The sequence below is a fragment of the Melospiza melodia genome, chromosome 5 (assembly GCF_035770615.1).
Source record: "Melospiza melodia melodia isolate bMelMel2 chromosome 5, bMelMel2.pri, whole genome shotgun sequence".
Taxonomy (NCBI): Eukaryota; Metazoa; Chordata; class Aves; order Passeriformes; family Passerellidae; genus Melospiza; species Melospiza melodia.
The window spans coordinates 73,010,263-73,033,513 of NC_086198.1; the positions used below are offsets into that span (position 1 = coordinate 73,010,263).

Sequence of the window (23,251 nt, forward strand, 5' to 3'; positions counted from 1 at the left end):
CACAGCAAACAAGGCAGCTGAGGGGGTCAGCTCTGCTCCTCCTGCCATTAGGTGTCACTGCAGTAAATGGAAATTACTGACAAACTCTGAAAAGAGGAACGACTGCCAAAGATTATTCTGTGAGAAAAGAAAGAAATAGATTTACAAAATAAATGACAGCTGTATTCTAGACCTCGGCTTCATTGCAAGTTTTCTTAACAAAACCCAATTTTATTTTCTTTTACTTCAGAGTCCCCTAAGTGGTTTGAAAGTGCAAGTACCCTAAACACTTCCAAAAATTATTTAAAGGTTTTGTTGCAAAGTCACAACCAATGTAGATTCCAAATAAATAAACAGTTCTTTTATCTGTTTGATATAATTCAATTATTTTATTGAAACTGAAAATTTTGTGCAGTACAAAGAGTTCATCTGGATATACAGTCTGTACTCCCAAATCTATTGATGGGAAAAGAAAGAGCAGCCAAAGTATTTCAGATTCTGGTTCTCCAACTTCATTTTGAACAAATTATTTCCTTTTACTTTTACACAGTGATTTTTAGCTTTTGTGATCAAAGTACCAGAAAATGCTGTAACATACTGTTGATTTTTTGTTTGTTTCTGTAAGATTTGCAAATTACTTCCATCACAATCACCTGAACTAATTTTACTTTTCTATAGCTGTAATTTACACTGAATATATCTATCAGTTATATCTATGTCTATGTCTATATATTTGTTGTTAAGAACAGATATTTATGCTTTTAACAGCTGTCTTTGTTCTGCTCATGATTCCCTCTTATGTGGGCTGATTTTTCCCCCATGTGTCTTAGACTGCAATCTGTGCAAAAGCCAAATTTTGCTCCCTTCCTCACCTCACTCCCACCTTGAAGCACAGACCCAGAACCCTCCAGCATGACTTTTAATCTGCATGCAAGGATCAGGCCACAGGCAGTGTCAGGAAAAGCTTCCTGAAGAATCCTGGATCTGGTGATGATTGCCAAGCCACTTATCAATAAACACAACCATTGTTGTTCTGAAGAGCCAAAATTAGGAGTTTTCAAATAATTTCATTTTAGTTAGGCTTTCCAATTGCAATAAAGTATAGTATGTTGTGCTTACACTATTATATATATTTTGTCAACTGAAGTAGTTAGTCCTGCAAATAATATTTCAGTAAACAACCCTCTTCCCTCACCTACCCACCCTCCACGCAAAAAAATAATACAATGGAAACATCTGGGGTAGTGCTCAGTGCAGACCATCCTCTGCTGGCTCTGCTCAGGCCAACTCCTGCTCCCATAGCATCACACCAAACTTGTCCATTGTACTGTCCAGACTCATTTTAATCACCAGAGCTTTTTGCAACTCTATACCCAGTTATTTAATTTGTTTGGTTGCTCAAGGTTCTTACGTAGTAAGAAGGCTCATGTATATGCATTAAATCATGGTTTTACTTTTGGACCTAAGAAATGAAGGAGAATGCAGAAGTCTGTGGTTCATTCTTGTATGTTTCTGTCACTGCAATAGGATTGATCTTCATAACCTGCTTCATCCACATGATCCAAATCAGTATCTGGAAAGTTTCACAAATCCTGAAATATTTATTTTCTTCTTGCAAAGAGGCCCAGTAATGACCTAATGTTAAAAACCAAAAAAAAGGCAGATTTGTAAATAAATCAAAATATTAAATACTTTTTGTGACATAGGGACATATTTTCATTTTATATGCATACATACGAGTATATATATGAACATATGTATATATACATTATATATTTTACATATACTTTAAAACATACACACTTTATACATATATACACATGCATATTTATGTATGTTTATGCATGTACACATTTTGCACCTAATGTTCAAGTTTATTTTTGCATTAAATAATTTAACTACTCTCCCACTGTAATGGCATACATTTTGGAAGATGAAGACAAACTGCTTAGACCTTGAAAAACACATGGGCTACTCAGATAGATGGCATCTGGGAGGACTCTGAACTCCCTCAACATTCTATAGGGAAAAAACAGAGCCAGGTGCATTTCTTCCTAAATCAAATTAGCTGGAAGATGCCACATCCAATTGTAGTAAATTGATGTGAGAGTTTGTGATGTCTATAGCAGATCTTACAACAAAGGTCAATGTGCAGAGACATAGACAACAGGCTGGTATACAGCAACTTGCAGTGGGGCTGTTCTAACAAAAGCAAGGGAGATGTAAAATGCAATCAATTTTTTAATATAGGAAAAATATGGTCTTAATGATATATTTTAATTAGCCCAAGTCAATAATTTATATTGTTATAAATGTTAATATCAAACGGAGTTTGACAGGGGTATTTTGAGACACATGATTAGAAGATAATTTTGCTGTAAAAAACAACATTATATTTAATGTAGTCGAGCTAGAGAATAAAATAAACCTGAATCATATGGAGAGGGAAGGCTGGAAAAGAAAACAGGCGTGGTTATCTAGTACATAAACTTATGGAAAAATACTGACATATGTCAAATTTACCTATCATTGTCATAATTTTTAAACATTCTGGTTGACATCAACAAGTTTATATCATGTTTTTTGACATTTAATTATCCCTAAATTTATTTAATTAACTTCACAAGACATCTAAAGCAATTCAAATGTTTTCTTAAATAAATTATGGGAAAGCAGCAGTTAAAGGGAGGGTACATATATATTCTACTCAGAAAATTAAGTTGCAGTAATGGTGAGGTAACAAAAGCAAACACTTAAATACTTACATAAAAACTGCCTGTGCAACTGTAAACAAAATCTTAAATCAAGAGAGAGACCAAGAGAGTGTTTTGTTATTTTTTTTTACCTAATCAATCATGCAGGTTTTCTCCAAAGGTTTCTTGCAATGGACAAAATAAATACTTACTAAAAATTTGCTGGTTTATCTATCTTAATCCCCAAGAATTATTTACCACATGTTGTTCAAAATCTGAACTGAAGGTCTTTGTTTCTTTGTGATTGCTTTTATACAGCTTTAATCTCAGTACCTCAGTGCTTAAAAAATACCCATGGATTTCTTTGCCATATCTAAAAAATCCCTCGGATGATATCATTGTTCCTATTTGCAAATGACAACTGAGACTGAAGTTAAAATTGCTAAATATCAGTGCCCAAACTGAAGCTTTTTGCAGGGTTTTTTAGCACTTTAAATTCACTGTCCAAATCCAGTCCACTTCCGTATTATCTGGGATTTGTCCACAAATTTCTTGCCACTCTTCGGGTTCTTCGACATGCCAAAACCAAGACAAGGCACACTTTGGATGTGCAGCTTTGTGACTCTCCTCCATGGCAGAAAGACCTTGGTCAGGAGCTCCCTTCAGGGCTCACTCACCCCATTTCTGAGGGGAGCAGCATTGTCAGATGGGATACTCCCAGGAACCAACCTGCCCTTCCCAGCCACTGGCATCAGTAACACTGTGAATCCACTGTTTCCTGATAACTCCAAAGCAGGTCAAAAAACCTCAAATAAAACCACAAACACTGAGTATAACAAAAAACTCCAAGCTGAACAGCCCATTATGTCCATGACTTGGCTGGAACAATGGAGAAGCTGTCAGCAATGGTCAGAGCAGCAGAGCCCTTTTGGACCATGGGTATCCTGTTTTAGTTCACTGCCACTTTTTAACCAAAGTTGGTATTTTTTCAGTAATTTTGGAGTCAGGCTGTGGGAGACTGGGACTTCACACTTATTTTTAACTTGTGGATTTGGATAGTTTAGCTATGTTGTGTTTTAAAAATGCAGCTGCAGCAAAGATAGAGAACTGTACTTTGCATTTCAAAATACCTTTCAGGGAACTGGATGACTCAGAGAATTGGGAACAGGATCCATGTCCTTTCACCCCTTCCCTGCCAATTCTGATTCAGACAGGCCAGTAGTGGACAAAAAGTCACTCTGGGTGTCACCACAGCAGGGTGAAGTGCTTTGGGGACTCATCCTTGCCCCTGATGGCCACACACTCCTATCATGCCCCGTTCCCTCCCGCACCCACAGCCATTATATTCACAACAACAACGCAGAGGCCAAGAGGTGAATGAGCCTGAGAGTTAAATTACCTCTCAGCTACAGAGAGTAATTCTCCTAGACAAGAGGGAATGCACTGATGCAACAATAACGCTGCAAGTTCTCCCTGCTCCTGGTTATCCTCCTCAAGGCAGACACTCCCTTGCTTTTCTTTTTAATGCAGGAGATGTGTCATCTGCTGACTTGAGTACAGCAGTGACAGCAAGTAAGATGGTGAGGGGCCTGCATCTGCCAAGAAATGAAAATGTAAAACCCCCAAGTTCTGTGTAATGCATGGTGCATTAAATGTGAGTGTAACCTGGGTGAATGAAAAGGTTCATGGATGTAATGGGACCAGACCTGCAGGCAGCTTCCTCAAGCCTGTGGAGCAGTCCTACTGCTCATCCACAAATGAGAGTCTGTCCTGATAATCTAGCAACTATGCTTGTACTTGGGTGCTGTGAAAAATCAAATTTCCTTGTAAGAGAGCCAGAGGAGTCTGAAGCAGCTGGGAAGCAGCTCCTGCCTGACCAACAAGCTGACATCAATGCATCCTATCATGTGCAGCCTGAATAAAGGCATGGCCATTACCCACCAGGTGTGGTGGGGTAATCAGGAGCTGCCAGCAGCCAGCGCTGTCATCACTATGTTCTCACACAGATTAATTAAAAAATAATTCTAAATGTTACAAGGTCATGCATTTTTAGAACATCTGATGTATTTTTATTTCAGTAGAATCTCTACAGCAAACTTTGACATCAGTGGCCATATTTTGCAGAAAACATGGGTCAAAAGCTATGGAGAGAAAAAGCCTACAGTCCTGCACAGTGGTGGGAACCCTGGCTTGCAGCACAGCATCCTCCTGGCATGGGAATATCACCCATACACTGGGCTGATTTTTCATGGGGTTATCAAGATTGTTTTAGAAACAGATTGCAGCAGCTGTGGAAGTCAAACTGGTTGCCTTACACCAGATGTTTTGCCCTGACAGCTCATGCACATACTAATAATGCTGTCCTTATGCATGCTGAGGAGGAACGATAATGTTGAGGGAGAATGGTCTCGAACAGCGCACTGGAATTTCTTCCTCATGACAGCAGAGCCTTAGTGTTATTTGTCATTTTTATGCATTTGTGTTCTCTGTCTACACAAAATTACACCCTGTGGAAGAATAACTTTTCTGCCTGGCTTCCTGAAGAAACAAAGTTTATTGCAGTAATGCTGCTGGCATGTCCATCTGGGTTCTTTTTTATCTTTTCTATAATAACTTCTGAGACCCTTGCCTGATTTCAACCAAGTGTGATCAATAACAGACTCAGAAGTAATTATGTTTCCACACATTGCATGAAAATGGACAGGTAGATAGCCCAAATTATCCCCACCTCTTAGAGAAAGGCTTTAGCTTGAATTCACACTGGAGAATCCATGTCAAAAGAAATACCTTGCCAATGTCCAGCACTGGAAAAATTATTAGTCAGACACTATGCCTTCTTAGAAAGAAAGAAAGAAGCTCATGGTAGCACAGGGGGAAGAGGGAGAGGTAAACTGGGGGAAGATGGGATGTGGCTCTGGCAGAGTGAGGAGTTGTTAGGTAGATTCAGCCGAAGAGTATCGACAGCAGTAATTGCATGTGCTACACTAATTGCAGAAACACAAAATAACCAGCTGTGAATGAGACTGTTCCACACTGACTCCTCTGCATTTATTAGATTGTGCATGGAAATTAGCAGGTTGGTTTTTAACAGCGTGAAGATCCAAGCCGTGACACAGAGGGACAATGAGAGACGCCGAGATGGCGTGTCACCTTCCTGAAGGTGACTTCCTGGGAAGCAGGGACATCCAGGTACAAGAGGTGACATGATTTCTTTGACACCTTTCTGGGACTTTGGCTAAAACTGAATCAGTCTGTCTACATTTAACAGTTATGAGAGTTGAAGTCTGTTCCATGGTGGTTAAACCATGCTCAGGGAGAGCACAGCTGTATAAAACACCTCCTGGAGGGATTGCAGAAAGAGCGGGAGAGAGTGAAAACTGGAAGCAAAAATTCTTCTTATGCTGATACATACTGCAGTTCTTACACAAACCTGTGTTTAGTGCCCTTTTACAGCAACTGAATATGCATGAATCTCCCAAAAATATTTATGCTAGGACAAGCACTTATTGTTGAATACTTGGAACCACACACTTGTTAAAAAAATTCAAGTCAGTATTTCTGAGAGATTTCAGGCTAATAGTAAGCATTTTCTAGGAGCCTTTTCCAATAACACAAACTGTGGTCATTAAAAAGAGACACTTCAATCAAAATACACACCAACAAATTCTCCATGCATTTATATATTTTCTCATGAAAAAATATCAGGGTTTTTGGAAATCAGAATTGTTCACTTGGTAGCTTTTGTCAAAAATGATGGAGAAAAACAATAAAGACTTGTTCACTTGTCTCCCCAGAAATTTTATTTAAATAAAAATTGTGATTATTTCTAACTTTTAATTTTAACTGTATATAGATTTTATCTTAGTGTCAGGTGTGGATACTCAGTGTTATTGCTGACCCCTGAAATCAAGAGAAATAGTAATAAAAAAATTAGTCATTGGTTGTAGTTAGATCAAGAATCAAACAAATCCTTTCATAAATCTATTATAATTCTGAATGTTGCTCATTGAGGTTGAATTCTGATTTTTTTTTTTCCGGATTTAGACAAATTCGTTGTAGCAGAGGATTAAAGATTTTTTCCCTCTGAGGTCAATTGCAAAACTTCAATGGCAAATCAGATGCTGGACCTGGATCAATACAGGAACTAATCCCCATCTTCAGGTTATTAAAGGAGTTGTGAATTTTCCACTTTACAATTTTACTGTAGGAACTTTTTCTTTCTGCATTTTAAAAAAATTCTGATCCATTCTGCTCCCCCTTGAAAATTCAGATGCATTTAGTGAAGCATTGTGCTGAAACAGAGCATATTTATTGACAATGAAATGAGAGCAGTACACTTCCAAGCAATTTAAAAATAACTCCCTTCGATTAGTTTCAATGCAAGGATGATAGCACAGAGGATAATTTTTCTGTTGTAGTAAATTATTTATGTGAAAGTTGTTTTCCTTTTAACAAGTAAATCTTCCTAGACACAATTGCATTAGGTCTCTTGAATTTCATAATGGGGTTATCAACGAATGCACACAGAGTTTCAAGGTAAGCCTCAAGTGCAGTTATGTTCATGCAGTGTAGGAAATCAGCTGCCCTATTTCCGTGGGCACACAGCTCTTCCCTGGTGGGGGAGAGAAAATCAGAGCATGTACTGCAGGGGTTTTGATTTGGGCTTGTGTGTGCCCAGATTTATCACTTGTCCTTTGTGGGAAATGCTTGGCCAAGCTGTGGGAACACATTTCAGCTCTTGCAGTGAGAACAGCATTTCAGACTTGTCTGGGCCCTGTTTGGAGCTGCACTGTGCCAGACCCCTTTGCCTGAAGATTTCACCCAAATAACTGCATCACCTCAAGCCTAAAGATTCTGCCAGGACATCATGGAAGGGGACAGGGAGAGTCCCATCTCCAAAGCCCCACACCAAACCCCAACCTTCACGTGTCCTGGTCCCTCAGAAGACAGCTGATAGCCTCTGCATCAGCTATCAATATACATGTACCTATTTCAGCACTCTTCTTCTTTTTGTACAGCAGGAATTTCAATATTTTTGAAATATTGAAAAATATTTCAAAAACATTGAAATTTTGGTTTTATTGCCACATGAAAAAAAAAAAAAAACCCTTGTCTTTCTTCTGATGTCCCTTTCATCTTTTTATGAATGAATGGATGATACAGGGGTAACATCCCCCCATTACACTTAGTATTTGGTCCTCTGTGAGTTATGTAGAAATATATGACATTGGAAGCAGCAGAATACTCTGCAGGCCAATTATTCAGATGATGGAAAGTCCGGCACAGTTTATTTTCATATTTTCCCCTGACATCTTTACATGCATGTGAGCTTTCTGTGCAGTGCCAGGGATTAACTGAAATCTGTCCAGTTTTTATGGCACTTGTGGAAATCCTGCTTCTTGCTGCATAAAATAATGTGACATCACAGGCAAACAGATATACCCATCAAGCAAAAGACTTGTTTAATGCTAAATGCTGGTGGCTATTAAAGGATACTCAGGGAAGAGTGAAGCCCAGACTGGCCAGGGAAAAATGAGGAGAGTTTTGACTGCATTTGCTTTACAAATCAGCCATCAAGAAAAATCAGACTTCTTGATAAGGGAGAGCACTTTCCTGGGCACATGACCAGAGAAAAACTATGCCCTTCAGAGACAAGAACAGGAGGAAAAAAGGCCAGCAAAACACCAGAGTGTGCTTTGAGGATCAGTTTGTCATCCAAGGGAGCCCAAGAGTACATGCAAGTAAGGACCATGAGCAAAGAGAAGGGACAATGTCAGGGGAGCCCCACAACAGGAATTCCCAGCTACTATAGTCGAACAATGCCCAGGTAGAAAACCATACAGCAGCCAGGACCTGCTCTGACATTCAGATGAACTTTGTGAGCACACTGGGTTGTCTTGGTCACTGTTTTCATGCATATCTACCAAATGTCTTGGTGTCTACCACAGCAGAATAAATTCCCCTTTCTGTTCCTGACTGTTGCTTGCTTGCCAGTGGGGACTTGAGGTGGCTGAAGAGACCTGGATTCTGCCCTTTCTCAGGAAGCAGACAACTACATGTGAGGAGGAGAGGTGAGGGAAGCCTGAGTGGACCCTGAGAAGTGATAGCCCAGGCAGAGCCAGACCCCATTCCCTGGCAGGGTCCAGGCAGTTCCCATTCCCCCAGAACGGCCTGGCAAGGGGCTGGAGGAAAATGCAGGCGTGCAGATGCAGCATGACCATGCAAGCAGCCACATCCAAGAACTCTACATCCTACATGCCAAATGCTAGCACTTGGCTAAATGCAGCTTAGCTGTTTTCCACTTGGAAATCACCTGAGCCCATTTGCTGTTTGATAACCCCGGATCTTGCCCTTTTTCTGACTGTGACCAACTGTATCTTCTGCTGAGCAAGAAAAGCATAGCCCAGCTGGTTTTTCTATACTGCTGCTAAGGGGTTCCTAAAGTGGGAGGGGAGTGCTGTGTACCAGTTTACAAGTATAGAAAGTACTACATCAATTATCTGAATGATCAGGTATTTATTTCAGTTCTGCAGTGTCAATGAACCAAGAAGGCAGCCTGAAGTGAGTGCTCTGGCCATTTGCAAAATGTCCTGTATTTTCTCTTCTCAGATGCTTGCTTCAGAAATACTTATCAAATATTTGAAACAGCACTTTATTTTGCATGAGACAAAATCTTCAACCTCAAAAAATATTTAATGCTCACCCACAAATAACAAGGGACTAAGTGAGATATTGGACAGTGCTTGTCTGCAGATGAAGTTCTCTCTGTGGGGCTCATGAGGAGGATGACTGTCTCAGTGGCAGGCAGAGCCCCCCTTGCTGACCCTTCTGCTGATGTTGCTGTGCAGGGATGCTCAGGACGTTGCTCCAGCAGCGCAGGGGGAGCACGGGGAGCAGCACCTGGCCCCCAGGGCAGCTGTGCTGCCCCACCACAGACCTCTGACTCTGCTGCACTGAAAACAGCAGTTCTAAGTAAATTTCCAGATCTGAGCTTTTCTCAGGAACTGGGGTGTTTGGTGAACTCTCTAAACTGCCAACACAATATATATGTCTATCAAAAATATTGGCTTGATAAAAGTAGACGGTGACATACTCTGCCCACAAGTGCTTCTCCTAATTCACCCTTGAGAATTTAAACTTTCAGATAATCGCCCTTGAGAATGTAACTCTTCTGAGCACAACCATGCTTGCATTTTTAAACTTTGATGGAGTATTTAGAGACATTTTTCCTTTCTCTTCTCAAATACAAGCCAGAAATTACATTCAGTACATTAATTTAGACTACTTAATCTCTTTTGCAGCTATGTGTATTTGTATTTTTTCTTTTATGAAAGCCTAGCTTCATTTTTGACTGTTTTAAAGCTGTTTACAAAAGAAAAAAATTAAACAAAAGAAAAAAAAATATAATTAAGTAATGAAAAGGTGGAATACAAGTAAACATACATGGTTCTGTTGTGGATTAATAATAAAAATGTTAATGCAATTAAACAAATTACTTTCTGTCATTCATAGAGATTCTTGTAATGAAATGATGTGTTAGGGCAAGAGAGAAGTTCTGAACATTGTTTTTTTAATTACCCAAGCACAAAGTTTAAGATCTTAAGAAGACCATATAAGATCCTTGTGTTTTCTGGATTTTTCGAGTCATGACTTGGGGAAATGTTCTGTTTTCTTTCCTAAGGAAAAATAACAAATAAATATTAAAATATCATGAAGACCAAGAATTAGTGAAATATGTTGTCCAAAGAGATGCTGGTCTTTCTGCACTATTTTTTCAGCAACATTTGCTTAACAGTCTGCGCTTGGAATGGAACTGATCTAAATTACAGATGGGCCAAAACTGCTTTTCAGGGTCAAATTTGGCCTGATTTTAAAAGGCTTCTTATTGATTGAAAGTGGATCTGAGATCAGGCAGGGCTAGATGGGCCCCAGTTATCAGCAGGTTCCATTATGCAGTGCAGAGGGAGCTGCAGCCGGAGCTCGGCGCGGCCCCTGCAAGTTAAGCATACGCTTTAGTGCTTTGCAGGACTCGTGCCAGAGATCTCCAGCCTTTGCAGGATGGAGCTACCAAGCTGATGGACATATTCCAAAACAGGACAGAAAAAGTAGCAGATGAAAAACCTTAACTGAAGGCTCTTTTTCTCCTGAATGGCCAAGAACAGAGTGGTCCTCTCAAAAGCACCCATGATTAAGATAGAGGGGATTACAGCACTGTCACTCAGAGCTGCCACATGCAGTGCATCCTTTCTAATCTAAGAGAAAAGAGATTTGAAATGCTGATAGACCTTACTAATTGATATGGGCTGCAGGTAGGCTTTTGCAGATAAAAAACCCTTCTCTTACAACAGTCATGGCTGCTACAGCTTACAAGATAAGAATACGTGAAGGTAGCCAAATCTTTCTAGGGAGAAAATAAAAATTAATAAATAAACAAACAAGCAAGCATAGATTGTTTCAAAAACAGGAATGTTAGACCTGGGAGGGTTCAGGGGTGACAAAGAGGACACACATATGCAATGCCAGCTCAGCCTTGGAAATCCTTGTAACAAATTCTGATTTGCTCATTTCTCCTGCTGTCATTTTTCTCCTGTCTCGGGTGAAGGGTTTGTGTTTAATAACATCATTTGCATCAGTGTGTCCCAACAGACCAAGGTACCAGGGCTGGGGGAGATTAGCATGGTAATCTCATTCTGATGGATAAAATTAGCAAAGATATTCCCCTGAACAGAGGGCTGCCATTGGTGAACTGCTGTGCTTAGAATCAATTACTAAATTACTTTGAGCTCTAAGTCGACAGTAACAGAAAAAAATTGGCATCGACCGAAGTGAAATAAGATAAAAAATACGCGATCATTAAATCTCTCGCTACTATTCGCGAATGTGACTCACAAGAACTGCACAAAAAATAAGGCAGAATTTAATTTTTAACAGTGGTCCCTGTCATCATTTCAACCAGAGCTGCTCAGTGCACAGGAGCACAGCTCAGTTGCTGCCTGGCTGCTGGAAGGGAGCACTGGCCTGCTGGCAGCTTGCGCCCAGCGCAGAGCGAGGCACCCGAGGGCACCGAGAGCCAGAGGAGCCTCAGTGAGGGCAGGCAGAGCAGACAGAGGAAGGCTGAGCCAGGGCATAAAGCCTTCCCTCACCCCCCAGGAACCTGCTCTCCCTACAAGCACAGCAGAGGGACTGCATGCTTGGTAAACACACAGAAGGGTAGGGCCCTGCCTCAGAAAGCACAGTCTAGAGGATTTACTGTGCATGCACATGCAGCGTGCAAAATTCATAGTAGTGTGTAGGGCCTTAGGTAATCAGCTTGCTTGCTTTAGCACAAAATTTTAAAAATTAAATAAATTCTGGTATTATTGCAAAACTTATCTTAAGAGCAACACGATAATGTTTATAGCATAGCCAGGGTGTTGTTCAGGGTTAAAAATGACCAAAATCTCTGATCTTTACTATACACAGACCATCACTACCAATCTCATGTACTGGGCAAGGCAGAAATGCTCTGCAGTGACAGAGATGACACCAGCACTTGCATTGTTGGGACTGAGCTTTTGGAAGTATCTACATACTTCAGATCACTGAGCTTTGACTGCTCCAGCTGAGAACAACGACACACAGATCTGGTTTTAAGCAAATGCAAGGCTTCTGAAGCTGCTCCAGTTGAACACATACACTTAGAGACCTCTTAGATCACTGGCTGCTTTTACAGACCTTCTAGACTAAAGTCACAGGAGCTGTAAATAGATACCCAGTCCATCTTTTCTGGAATAAAGGAAATGTGAAAGAAAAAACTGAAATAATTACCATGTTACCCAGAACGCAGGACATGACATCCTTGCTACCTTTGCTACAGTAATGAAATAAATGGGCTTCAGAATGAAAAATACCCAGCTAGCACGCGATCAGTAGGATAGCAGGGATGGAGAAAAAAAGCGACGTGAAAGAACCTTTTATGAGCTTTGCACACTGGGAATCACAGTAGCATAAGTAATTGATAATATTATTAGCACAGTATACATATCAGCTGTCGGGATGTTATGAGGACTGAATCCAATCTCTGTTGAGGGAGTCAGGGTCAACATCATTAACTATAGATCCTGTCCTGGTTTACATATAGAGCCCTCAGGCCAAGTGTCTGCCAGATACATCTCTATAGATGTGCATAGCTATAGGACATACAGGGGGCTAATCACACACATCAGTAATAGACAACAAGCTTTTGTTTATCTGAAGGTTTACTGGAATTAACTGATTAGTGTCAACTTGACACAATAACTTTTGTCTACAATGTAGTAGATCATTTTGATGGTTTTATTGATGGAGTGTTGACTAATGTAAATTGTAAGGGTAGGTGAACGAAGTAGGAAACATTTCAGTTAAACAGAAATTGAAAAAGCCACTAGCAAACATATCTTTAAAATGCCACATTCTGCAGCCTTACAGATGCTATGATAATGATAGCAACAACAGTAAGTAGGGAGAATTGAAAACAAAAATAGACACCACCTATTCATAAATATATCTCTTACCTTAATCTTCAGATGATATCCTGATGTTAAAACTAGATAAATTTGGCATATGTCTTTCTGAAAATGAAATCAGTCTAGTAAAAGAGAATATAAAATTAAGCAAAAAAATTATTTGTCTAAAACATTTAGTGGTCCAATTTAGAATGAAAGTATGAAAAATATTTACGAAAAATGTCTGTTGGGATAAAAATTCTTTGCATTAATTCATTAGGTTCATAACATTACTTTCTCTTTCTTGTTAGGGATAAAAATTTTCTTCCATTATTAAAATGGAACACACTGGTTTTCTCTGCTGGGTGTCAAATAGCTTTAATGTAGTAGCCTGGGCTTTCTGTTCTCATGGTTTCACAGTGTGGTTAGGAGTTCATGACTTAAAACTACACATGATCATAGTCCTCATTGAACATAAATAAAAATAGACATTTTCTGGAGTAGCTATTGGATTATTTAGTGCAACTGTTGGGCAATCTCCTTTGAAAGCAAGCTCAGGAAATACAATGATTATGCTGTGAGTGCTTCAAATAGCAGAAAGATACTATATGTTCTATTATGTTTGTATTCTGCTATAAATATCAGAAAAATAATTCACATTCTTTTATAACTTCAAAATCACCTTTCTTCCCTTTCCAGGCAGAAACTCTTCTCCTCACAATAGCAAGTCAAAACCATTAAGCTGAGACAAGGGGGATACTGTGTGTCACAAAACGAAGTAATTAAATTTAGGCAGTATTATCAATGATGCCCAATTCCAGCCATTGAAGCTGCCATTAGTAACCCTGTCTGTCCTTCTATCAAAAAGCTATTTATTCTTCATTACTGGCCATCCCTGGCTTATAGGGATTCATTGTCATTGTAGTAACTCAGAGGAGGAACAGTTAGTGCAATGGTATTATGGAAATAGCCATTTCATAGCTCATGGGCAAAGAAGTATTGAGTCACAGCTTTCCAGCAGTTGTCAGCAAGGGTGAAACCTTGTTTGAATCATCACCCCTGGGAATTCTTTACATTTGTTTGGCTTACAGCAATGTAATGGAAAGGGAAATCTTGTCGCTGGAGAAAGGCACCCCTCTGTAGAGATCCCATCCATGCAATTCCTATAGAAGCCTGTGTGCAGGGTCTGCAAAACTGGGCACAAAACCTGCTGTACCTTGGAGACACAGACTGCCCACTTTGGGTTAGAAACACCCGAACCCAGGGCTCCACTCGGGCCAGAGGCAAAAGCACAGCTATGCCTTCCTCTTGATCTGTCCCAAAACTGCTCCTGCCTCCTCACCAGGCACCAGAGCACCTCTGAGAGAGCCTAACTTCCAGAACTGGCATTTCAAAAGGTTTTCTCTCACATGCATTTAAATCTGAGGGTGTGCAAAGTAACAAGAACTTATTACATGGAAGGCAATGAAAGCAAATGCTTAGGTAGGTTGTGCCTTTTCTGAAGAAACACAAATTAAATTTATTAATTTTGGGTGTTTTTTACCAAAGAGTATATTGATGCATCCAAGAAATCATGGCCCTTTCCCAGTAACATCTAGCTTAGCAGCTTTCTCCTCCATTCAAAAATGAATTTTAAACTCTAAGTTTTGATCAGAGCTTAGTGATACTTGGCTGCTTATTAGACATAAACATATTCAAATCCATATTTTTTTGAAACTGGCAATATAAATTTATAAATATAAATGACTCCTTACTAGAAAAAAAAACTTTAAATGTTTGGATGTTTGGAGGATTTTAAAGCTAGGGAAAAAGGCCTCCATTTTGGAAAGCGAAATGTTTCAGATGGTTAACTCTAGCCTTAAAAATGTCACTTGAGCCTTACAAACAAAAGAAGTAATATTTATCCTGCTTTATAAAGCAGGTTCCAGCCAATTGTACGTTACTTTTCTTAAATATTTTGGTTGCTTTTAAACAGGATGTTAGAATATGTAGTTGTTGGTTTTTCTGAGGGTCTTATGTACAATTATTTACAGTACAAAGGTTGTATTTGTCTATGTATCATAAGATTAAGTCAGAAGCAGCTGACAAGATGCAAAAGCAATACGGTGCAACTTAATGTTGTGGAATAGCTTTTATGGAAAACATAAAAGAAATTTTTACACCTAACTTTATACTTTCAAATACGATTCTCAATTGTGCACAGTAGCTCTCAGTTAAGGAAAGTATGGAAAGAAATAAAAACCCCTTTTGTGGTGTACATAACGGCCAGGTACAACACACCAGAGCAGTAGCATGGAGAAAGAGAATGGCAGAGGATGGCATCACTTTTCCTTATGGTGTCTGGGAAAGATGGGTTTTGTGAGGCTCTGATTCATTCCTGAGAGTCCCCAAAGAACTGGGAGGAAGCAGATACTGCAAGAGTGAGAGACAGCCCAGAGAGATGTTAAGGATCTTTAGAAGGTGCAGATGATGTTCCATTAATGAAGGAGCATGCCTTAAATGTGCAACTGAGACAGGTGTCACATGCATACACTCAAATTGCATTTATCAAATTTTAGCTATTTCTATGACAGAAAGAAGAAATCCATTCAGAGTTCATGCAGATGTATGTACTTCTGCACCATGAACTTCAGCACACCATCCTTTTTCTACAGCAAATCCACCAGCTTCTTCACTGTTTACAGAGTGAAGAAGGCATTTGAGTTCTAAGCTCAGCTCTTATATGAGAGAGAATTTATTTTTCCACTGATACTTCTTCCTCAGACCATTTTTGAATGCAGCATCCTCTTAATGTCTTTCACTGGTTTTCATCCCTTTAGCAATTTGTTCTTCTGCCCTCTGCTGCCTCCTTGTTTCTTTTTCCCTGCATACATGATTTCCAAGAGATGTCTGAGCACACAGTTCTCTGCGGCATACCTTTTGTTCTGCCTTAACTTTTTCTTCAAAATTACTCTTTCTGTCTCTTTTCTCATTTCACCAGCAACATAGGTCTTGACAGCTAAAGATGCTTATTCTCATTGTTGGATCATTGTCATCCAAACACTCCTCAAGAATCTTCTTGCACCTTCTTTTGTCATCCTGCTAGAGCACTGAAAAATATGGGATGTGGAATAATGGAAGATATTTTGAAATTGTCAGTGATCTTACTTACGGTATAGAAGAAATACAAAGCAACTTTGTGTCCCGGGTGAACATAGCAAGTGCAAAAGTTCAGCACACCAAATAACATTAAATACACAGGTACTATCTCATTCAAATATGGAACAGTTATATTGATTGGAAAATACTGTGCAATCATTTAGACCAAAGGACAAATCTGAGTAAAAATACTTTAATGCACATTGTCCCACAATTACTGAATAGCAATCTAAAATCGAAACAACAAATTAAAAGGAAAGTGTCAAAATTGCAAATAGTTATGAATTTAAAAGACTGTTTATCATCATGATTGAATGACTTTGGTTGGCATAAATAAAGAAGTAATCATGAGAGACGTGTCTTGCATCTCAGTGTAATATAAAAGATGCATATTATATGAAATGAGGAGGAACAAAAAGTTTTGCTCATTCCATGACTGTAATAATTGCCAAAATTTCTCTTTGGTTCAAATACAAAGAACTTCATTCAGTAGCTAACAAGGCCTTCTTCAAGAAAATTCTTCTTGACCTCATCATTTTCGCTACAGTTTTCACAGTCTTACAGGCAAATCACAGCTGCCCAATGGCAAAATTCATACCTCATTATATACTATTAGATATACATTCAAAGCCTTTGTAGATATGTGGGGGAGTGTGCCGAAGATGTAATGACGTGCAAAATGCAGAAAACACATTATTTAAAATATAAGATGAAAATGCTATTTCAATCACTGCTAATTTGCATTTCGTATTCCCAAAACATCATAATACTATTATAAGGTATTGATCCAAGCATGACCATTTGATTTCACATCAATACTAATATGACTTTTCTGTGATCTGTTGACATGTGGGATTTTCTGAGTGAAATACATACATACCAATATCCAACTATTTTCACCAGTAAAAGTGGATTCAGCTGTTCTGTGTGAAAAACTGTTGGTAAAAATGGAGATCACCTTGTTCCAAAATTTGAATTCGATTTTACTGGTAGATTTAGATTTATGTTCTTACTTCTTTCTCAAATCTCTTTCATTTACCTCTTTGGTATAGAGGTGTCTTTCTGATATCTCTTTTTGGCTGGAGCCATATTCAGTATCCTAAGCACAAAGTATGGGCAGCAAAAGCAGCTTGCCATTTAGGAGCAAGAGTCCCTCAAAATTCATTCCCATTCTCATTGTGGGTGTTCAGGACCTGACATACATACTGCTGGAATAGCCTTCAGCCTTCCACTGAACCACTCTGCATTATGTAAACAATATAGTTTATTGTGAAACAGTTTTTGCTCTGATGATTTTTTTCAATATAGATGAGAAAATCAGGTGGGTCCCACCCCACATGATTTCTCCTCTCCCACTAGATAGGCAGAGTGAATGATACTCAAATATCCTTCAACCTACTCAGCACTGCACTAAACCCCTGTTTTTAACATTAGCCAAGAGTTTCAGCTGACACCATTCTCTTGGTTTTTCCTGGTGGTTGCCAACTTGAAACTTACCCAGGGTCAAGGATAACCATAGAATAGTTTGAGTTGGAAGGGGATCTTGAAGAATACCCAATTTTTCTGCAGATATCCAGACAGAAACTCCTTTCCTCACCTGTACACACACAGATGCCCACAGAGCCAACACAGTCTGTGCTAAAGACAATGCCACATCTCCACTGATTTACCTGGATCATGCTTGGATTTTAGTAGTGTGGAAAATCTGAAGGGGAAGATGCAGCATATCTGGGGAGAGTGCTATTTGCTAATGATTTTCAGTCACTTTACTGTCACAGAAATCAGCACATAGAATGCAATTGTTTTTATGTCACCTGACTATCTACAGAATCTGAGTAAAAACTAGGAAAAAATTGATTTATCACAGATTCGTCCCAAAATGAGCCATCCCAGTTTCCTCACAGGAGCCAAAGGACCTAAGGAACAGACTGAGATTGTCGTTTGTCTCAGGTGAGATATGCTTCTTTCTCATCACCTGCCAAGACTTGGAAATGGTTTACAGCCTCAAAATCCAGCTAGAATCATTGCTGCTTCTGGATTGCAGGGTTACTGATGGGGGCTCTTCTGCCTTTTGTTATGTATGGCAGAGCTGGGACCCTACTTGCCCACATGGAGTTATAGCTCATGTTAAAGACTACCAAGAGGGTGAAGCAAGGGTCCAGTCCCTGCATGGCACAGGTCAATATGGTTGTGACACTCACCTTCAATTCCAGGCACCATTTTCTTCCACACTTTCAGATCTAGCCCACGTTGCAGGAAGAAAAACCCCCAAGATCTTCAGGTTCATCTGGCTTCAAAACTTCCTTCCAGCCCCACTGCTCTTCCAAACCAAACCTGGAATATGGGAAGTAATAAAGGCAAAACTAAATCCAATGAGTTTATATTGTGTACAAGCAACATTTCTGTCCCTCCCCCATCCCCCATCCTCCCAGTTATTAGGTAAAAATTTACTCAGGGCTCCAGAGCCCACCTAGTGTGAGGCAAATTCTAATGGCTGATCCACAGTAATTTAAGTTACCTTGTGAGTTTCTTAGAGTCCTATCATCTCCTGTTTAGTTCTCTAAATACACTGTGCATAAGCACCATACATATTGGTGTATGTCCTACTATCTTCTTATTTTCACACATTATTTAATCTACTTTTGAAGAGATCAGCATGTTTCAGTATACAATTACAGGACCTGAAAACTCAATTAATGTTCTATTTACCTGAGTATTAACTAAAACAATGTCTATAAATGCACTAGACAAAAAATATTCCTACAGATTGCAAATGAACTTTTAAGAACTGACCCAGTGCCAATCCTTTCAGCACCTGTCTGGATACAGGAAATTATTTTAGTTAATGGCACAACACAAGGTCCCAGAGTACACACACAAAACTACACTTTCAAAGAGAGATTCAAGCAGGGCTTGCATAAAAGGTTTTAGTAAAAACTGCAGTTTTGTTGTCATAATGAATTATCAGCCATGCAGTTTGTCTGTGAATGTGAACATATAATCTACCCTTCATTTAAGACCCCTTCTCATCAAGCATAATAGTTTATGGAAGATATGTGATCAGCATAAAGAAATACATAATTTATATCTTACAGATGCTTTTAATATGTGTTCAGCTTTGCCTCCACTTGTCTGCAACAAACGAAAACTTATATATTGCCTTCCCTCTTCACTAGTACTTGCCAGGTATTTTCACCCCTTTTCTGACATTCTTTTAGAAGGAGGCTGTGTTTGACCACTGAGGATGTGAATGCCCCCTCAACATCCTTCTTTTCATTCCTCAGCAAAAGATGGACCTTATATAACTTGAGTTTCAATGGAGAAGCCTGTGAACTCATTTTGACTGCAATAAAATGAAAATCCTGTTGATTAGCAGGAAGGCGTAGGTACACTTTCCATGTTAGCACTTGGGGCTAGCTAGTTACAATTTGATTGGTTAATTGATTGATTGAAATAGTTTTTACTGGGAGGCTAAAAATGACCAGCTGTCAATATTATATCACTTTTATGTAGGAGCCTGGGACCATCCACCAGGAATAATTTTCAAACTGGAATTCCACTTGGAAAAAAAAACTAAGCAGACCAAATGCAGCCAAGCTTTGATAAGCTGTCTTACAGAAATAATACAGCTGATGCAATCAAAATAAGCAGAATAGCTACAGAGGGATGTAGCCAGTGCTGGATTCACAGTGGTGACACCCCAGCCAAGACTACTGATCTAGCTGTGGCCCCAGAGGCAGGAGCTGATAGGTACCCACGGGTTGTTAGTGGGAATGGAGCTCTGACTTTTAGCCTGAGCAAACTCTCCCTATTTGAATCATGATGGAAAAAAGTCCCAGCCCATTTGACTTGGTGTTTCTTGCTCATCATTTAAGGCTAATTACCATTAGTCTCTAAGGCATGCAGCATTGCTCTGACCTGCTGCTCCTGACAGCCCAACAGGGCACGTTTCAGTTCTGTGTGAGAGCTGCTGTATCCTCCAGTTGGCCAACACGGAGACCTTTGATGAAACAGCTTAACACTATTTCCTTCTGCTAACCCATTCCCTTGTGTGGGAGCTGGAAGTACCTTGCCTGAAGGCACAATGCATCCCTACGGGCAGGAATTCAGAATTGTCTAACCCTGCCTCCCTGTCACTGGCTTCTTATTCTGAGAAGAGAGGCCTTTTAAACTTTCCAATGACCTCTTGACTTAGACATCGTTATCCTTCACTGTGGGAAGAACATACCTTTCCATCTTTTTTACTGTCTCCTTCAACCTCATTGGATTCATTGACAGAAACAGGCATAGATACATAAAATTGCTGTAATTGGGTCAGGCCATAGGTCTGATAGTGGCCAGTGATGATTGCCTAGAGAAAGAAAAGAAGAAGCAGTGCACAAACAGAAGGACCCTTCCCTTTGACAAATCTTCTCTGCTACCAGTAGTTTCAAGGCCATAAGAGTTTGCATCCAGACAATCAACTTAGGATGCAAATACTATGATCCCAAATAACTGCTAATACAAAACCCATTACTTTTTTGAACTCACAGATACGTTTTTCATTAAACAACACAAATGTATATCTGCAATTGCATATGACACAGATTCTTATGTGTGAGTAATCAATGTGTTTTGCTGTGCTTCTGTATTTGCATGGAGACAGATGGACTGGTCTTTTATATTCCATAATAAGCACATGAAATAATTTCTTTTTTTATCAATAGGATTTCCCTAATAATCTTTTAAGCTATTTTCATTACACTCTCTCTCCCCTGTCCTACCCTGCTTTTTATCAGAGGCCTCTCCGTTTCTATGATCCAATCCTCTTGTTCCTCAGCCCCGTAACTGATAAAGGTGTCACACACACACTCCCAACCTTTGTGACAAAGATCAGCTTGCATAGGCAAGCTGCAGTCCTGCAAGGTGTTCAGTACTGTGAACCTGTTCTGCACTGTGCTGAAATCACAGTCTAGTCTTTAAAAGGTTCTGTAGGGTTTGACCAACTTCATCAAGCTTAGAGGCAATTGCTATAAGAGGCATTACTAAATCTACCCCACAGCACAGCACTTTACACTCTGTAACTTGCTGGTTTTGCAATACAGTACATTTACTCTACCATGTGAAATGCAATTCAGTCCTATTATTTCTTCTGTATGTTGCCCTGCTAGAGCATCAAGTATCCTTAGAGATAAAGGTGCTAGGGCTTAAAAAAAAAAAAAAAAAAGCATGATGTTCAGTGATACTCAACATCAGTGTTCATGTAACCGGGAAAAGCATTGCTTGCAAAACAGACTGTAGCATTTGAAATGTGTGAGGTGTTTTTCTTCTAACTAACCAGTGCATGCTGGTGCAGGTGAAGTCTCATCTGGGTGCAGGGTGTTGGACAAGCACAACAAAACAGTGCTTCTGCTTTGCCAAACAGTCCCAGACTTAAACTTGTGGTTGTGTCTTTTTCTTGCCTTGTTTTTTGTGTTTTTTTTTTTTTTTTTTTAATTAATGGAACCAAAATTGGACACTTCATAAGGCAAGAAAAAGCAAGGCTCCGGTCTCCTCACTTTTGGGTAGATGAACCTCGCTGTCTTTATTCCATCAGGGAACAAAGAAAAGAAGTGTCCAGATCTGGTGTCTCTGCCTAGCTGGTGAGGAGCAGTCAGGGCATCTCTGCTGGTGCCCGAGTCTCCACAGTGCTCTGCAGCTCGCTGTCCTTTGCTCCTAATGACAGAAAGCTTTGACCCGGCCACATCTCTGCTGCTGGAGGGAAAAGCAAAGTCTTCTCTTAGGGCTATTGCAGCTCCCAGGACCCTTGTGCTGCCCCGAATGTCCTAGCAGCTGCCCAACGAGCATTTCTGTCTTTCACATCCACTTCCCCTGCTTACACAATCTGCAGCTAGTATTTCCCTTTTCTCTTTTTCTTTTTTTTTTTTTTCCTTTCCCTAATCGCAGAAAGGCCTCCCCGCCTAATCTAATTCCCATTCCTTTGTCACAAGCAGATGTCACTTTTACATCTGTGCGTCTGCTCAATCGCCCCGTCTCCTCCAGCCCAGCAGATGTTGCCGCCGCCGCGGCCGCCGCGACCGAGCGGAAAAGCAAAGCGCAGATCCCTCTGCTGGCCGCGCCCCGAACGCCACGGCTCCCGGCCGGGAGAGGCACGGAGCAGCCAGAAAGGATGATGAGGATGATGATGATGATGATTATTACTGTTGTTGTTCTTGTTATTATTATTATTATTACTATTGTTGTTCTTCTTCTTGTTGTTGTTGTTATTATTGTTGTTCTTTCTTCACTTCTTCCTCACCATCATCATTACTATTGCAAATCCTCCCATCTCAACTGGTTAGGCAACAGGACACCAGCCAAGAGCGCATCCTGCGGCCTGACATCCTAAGCTAGCGCGGAAAGGGAGGGCAGCGCCAGTGCCCCCTGCTCCCACTTGGCAGGGCCGCCAAGCCGAGCCTGAGAGCGGGGCAGCAGGGATAACAAAAAGTGGGAATTTTTTTCTCCCGGGCGTGACAGGTAGCCCCGTGAGGTGTCGGGAACAGGAACGTGTCGCCGCACTGTCCCTCTGTCGACGGGGACAGCCAGCGCCTGTCCCCGGCCCGTCGGGTGCTGTGACCCGGCACGGCTCCGCACGGCTCCGCACGGCTCCGCACGGCTCCGCGGCCGCGCTGGGTTGCGCGCTCCGTCCTGCGGGGGTCCACACCCCCGGGGACGGCCGCAGTGCGGTGGGATGCTCTGGCCGCTCCCTCCGAATAAAGCAGTGCCAGAGAAACCCTGGTCCGTATTTCACACTTTATTCCGGCGGTGGATGGTCGCGGCGCGCTCGGAGCCGGGCCCGGGAGGCGCTTTCCCATGGGCGGCGGCCGTACAAAGGCGCGCTGTTCCCTGTTTTGTTCCTCTGCCTCCGAGCATTCCTCCCGCAGCCTGGGGGGAGCGGACCGGGCCCCTCTCAGCGCTCAAGGAGAGGAAAGAAAAGCGGCTTTTAAATACTCGGCGTGT

The 23,251-nt window shown here is 40.6% G+C and overlaps 1 long non-coding RNA gene across 2 annotated transcripts in view; it reads right to left on the bottom strand.

Moving 5' to 3' along the window:
• Positions 1–1,506: 1,506 nt before the first annotated feature.
• Positions 1,507–23,251, bottom strand: part of LOC134419064 (uncharacterized) — a 25,514-nt gene continuing 3,769 nt past the window's right edge. The window contains exons 2-5 of one of the 2 annotated variants that reach the window (XR_010027960.1): positions 20,502–20,624; positions 18,475–18,607; positions 16,052–16,224; positions 1,507–1,614 (exon numbers count right to left, since the gene is read on the bottom strand). This is a non-coding gene — a long non-coding RNA (uncharacterized LOC134419064). The remainder of the gene's footprint in view (positions 1,615–16,051; positions 16,225–18,474; positions 18,608–20,501; positions 20,625–23,251) is intronic. The other variant, XR_010027961.1, reaches the window with a different exon arrangement.